We start from the raw sequence: 3,910 nt of genomic DNA, 5'->3' as shown, positions 1-3,910 counted from the left end.
CAAATCCAACCTACTCAACCTCTCCTCATAAGAAAATGCCTCCATACCTAGGATCAATTTGGTGAACCTTCTCTGGACTGTCTCCAATTTCAGTATTTCTTTCTTTAGATAAGGGAACCTAAACTCTTCACTGTGAATTGTGGTCTGACTAATGCTTTGTATAGTTATAGCAAGACCTCTGTATTTCTATACTTTGAAATAAAGGGTACAGTCGATTTGCATTCCCTATTACCAATTGAACTTGGATCCCAACTTTTTCTGATTCATCTGCAATGATCCTTGTGGCATGATAGCTCAATGATGGCACTGCTGCCTCACAGTACCAGGGACCTAGGTTCAATTCCAGCCTCAGGCAACTGTCTGTGTGGAGTTTGCACATTCTCCCTATGTCTGTGTGGGTTTCCTCCCATAGTCCAGAGATGTGCAGGTTAGGAGAATTGGACATGCTAAGTTGCCCATAGTGTTCAGGGATGTGTAGGTTAGGGGCATTAGTCAGGGGTAAATGTATGGGAATGGAACTGGGTGGGATATTCTTCAGAGGGTTGGTGTGGACTTGTTGGGCAAAATAGCTTGTTTCCACACTGTAGGAATTCTTTGATCCTCAAATCCCTCTGGACTGCAGCTTTCAGTTTTTTTTTTGTGTCACATTTTCTCACATTTTCCTACATTGTATTCCACCTGCCATATTCTTCCCCAATTATTCAGTTTTTCCAAATCCTCTTGAAGTCTCTTTGCATCCTCTTCATGACAACATTCCAATCTAGTTTTGTGTGATCTACAAACCAGTCCAATCAAGGCCTTCCCAGGATGAAGAGGAGGAATTCCCTCACTGCAGCAGAGATGGAGGCCACTGCAGTTACACTGTATGTCTTGCTCAATAAACAACTCATCCTCCAGAATTGGCTGCAGATAAGGGATAATAATGAGGAACTACCCAGCACCCCAGAGCAGTGAGGAGGAACCTGAGCCAGAGCCTGAACAAGACATTATTGCAGTGCCAACAACATTAGAAACGATTGACTCTATTTTTCATTTCCCTCAAACTCAGCACCGCCTTCCTAACCTGCAATCATCTTCCTGACCTCTCCGCCCCAACCTCACTCCGGCCTATCACACTCACCTTGACCTCCCTCCACCTATCGTATTTCCAAAGCCCCTCCCCCATGTCCCTCCTCCCTACCTTTTATCTTAGCCTGCTGGACACACTTTCCTCATTCCTGAAGAAGGGCTTATGCCCGAAACGTCGATTCTCCTGTTCCCTGGATGCTGCCTGACCTGCTGCGCTTTTCCAGCAACACATTTTCAGCTCTGATCTCCAGCATCTGCAGCCCTCACTTTCTCTCTATTTTTCATTTGTCTGGCTTGTCTGGAGAATCAGCACAATACAGATCTCATTCAGGATATCCAACTTCAGGCACAAATGCAGATTGCTGTCAAGAAATAAAGCTAGTACAAGTACAGAAGAAAGTGATGTTTTTCTTTCAAGAAAGTTTGACAAAAGAATATATTGCAATGTCATGTTAATTTTGCACATATCGGAAATACAGTAAGATTTTAAATACTTTTTTTGTAGTGCATTTTAAATGTTCTAAATATGTCATTTTAAAATATTGCAATGCATTTACATCTTAAAGAAAAACTCACTTATCTGACTTCTTTGTGTTCTTCTATGGGACCATCCATCTGCGCTGGCCCGTGTGGTACTCTTCTAGTCATAATCCTTTTCTGTTCCCGGAAACAAATGCAGCTTCTATGTGTTTGATATTTTTCAGTTTTGCTCTGACTGAATGAAAGTGAATGCTTTGTACCATGTGAAGGCTTCCCTATATGTGATCATTCCACATTGAACAATGAGAAGATGGAAGGCCACACTGGGCACTGGGGAAAGAGTAGCACTAGTTTAGAAAGGGATAGAAGATGGGATGAGGTTTTGAATATATGGCTTTGTTTTTAAATAGCAATGGATAGAACAATGTGCACTTGCAAACGTTTCAATGCCATCTAAGAGCCCTGGGAAGCATTGGTTTGAGGTTGCTGTCTCACTACATGCACATTGAAGGTTAATTCTGGACAGTCAGTGCCTGACCAAGTGCATAGTTGACCTTTAAAGATGGTGCCAGCACCATGGATCCATACAGTGGTGAGTAATTCTGCCAATGGGAGAATATGGTGGCAGTGTGCCAGTGGGACATGGTGCAGCAGCAATTCAGTGAGTTTTAGAGTTTCAGAAAACCCACTAGATCTCATGGAGAGAAACCCTCCATGAAACATTTAAACATTGATGCATTGCTCATTTCAGGCAAAATTCAGACCAAAGTTTCTAATTTACGTTCTCTACCATTTCTCTATTTCCATTATAAATTCCCCCTTTCTGCTTGTAATGGCCTACATTTGTCTTTGTTAAACTTTTCCTTCTTACATACCAATATAGGTCTGCAGGCCATTTTTATTTCCTTGCGAGTTTATATTCAAATACTATTTTCCTTTTTTTTAAACAGTATCTTTGTCCTCCTATGCTGAATTCTAAAATGATCCCAATCTCCAGGTTTGCTATCACATCCTTTTTCTGGCAACTTTGTAATCCTTCTCTTTTGATCTAACACAATATTTCCCTTTGTTTGTAAGCCCTGGTTAATTCATTTTCTGTTAGGCTTTTGTGTATCAATGGAATGTACCTTGTTGATAATAATATATTAACTCTTTAATACCAGCCAGTGCCTGTCTAATGTCACAGCTTTTAATGTATTCTCACAAAATAACATAGCTGACTTGCTCCTTATAACTTCATAATTTCCTTTTTTTAAGTTTAAGATCCTAGTTTCTATCAATTATCGTCACTTGTTCCTTAAAGGTTCTTTTACATAAAGATTATATATTAGCCCTTTCTTAGTACATTTGACCTGAAATAGCCAGTTCTCTAGGCATAAACATTGTTATACTGTTCCGGAATGTACAACATTCATGGAATTCATTCTCCATAGTATTGGCACTCATTAGATTTATCCAGTCCATATGTAGATTGAAATCACCTGCAAATACTACATTATCCTTGTTACGTGCATGTGCAATTTCCTGAATTATACAATGATCTATATTACCACAACTGTTTGGTAGCCTATCAATGTTTGTTGCTATTGTTGTCAATATGATTGGATGCAATCACATGCTCAACTTTATCTTCTGATCGAGAATCTTCTCTCATACATTGCTACTTACATTATTTCACCTCCTTTTCCCATTTTGTTTATCCTTCCTAGATGTTACATATTGAAGTATGAGTTTTTTTGGAAGTTGTATTGCTTGAGCTTCTGGTTTATCTTTTCCATACTATTTACTGTCCTATAAATCTTAATAATTTCTGGTGCAGACGTTTCGTCCCCTGTCCAGGTGACATCCTCAGTGCTTGGGAGCCTCCTGTGAAGCGCTTCTGTGATCTTTCCTCCGGCATTTGTAGTGGTTTGAATCTGCCGCTTCCGGTTGTCAGTTCCAGCTGTCCGCTGCAGTGTCGGTATATTGGGTCCAGGTCGATGTGCTTATTGATTGAATCTATGGATGAGTGCCAAGCCTCTAGGAATTCCCTGGCTGCTCTCTGTTTGGCTTGGCCTATAATAGTAGTGTTGTCCCAGTCGAACTCATGTTGCTTGTCCTATGCGTGTATGGATACTAAGGATAGCTGGTCATGTCGTTTCGTGGCTAGTTGGTGTTCATGGATGTTCTATGGATGAGTGCCAAGCCTCTAGGAATTCCCTGGCTGCTCTCTGTTTGGCTTGGCCTATAATAGTAGTGTTGTCCCAGTCGAACTCATGTTGCTTGTCCTATGCGTGTATGGATACTAAGGATAGCTGGTCATGTCGTTTCGTGGCTAGTTGGTGTTCATGAAATTCCCAGCTCGGCGAACAGAACCACAACA

Source organism: Chiloscyllium plagiosum, chromosome 28, assembly GCF_004010195.1.
Source record: "Chiloscyllium plagiosum isolate BGI_BamShark_2017 chromosome 28, ASM401019v2, whole genome shotgun sequence".
Classification (NCBI taxonomy): domain Eukaryota; kingdom Metazoa; phylum Chordata; class Chondrichthyes; order Orectolobiformes; family Hemiscylliidae; genus Chiloscyllium; species Chiloscyllium plagiosum.
The sequence above is the reverse complement of the archived record's forward strand: the minus strand, read 5'-3'. Positions refer to the sequence as shown.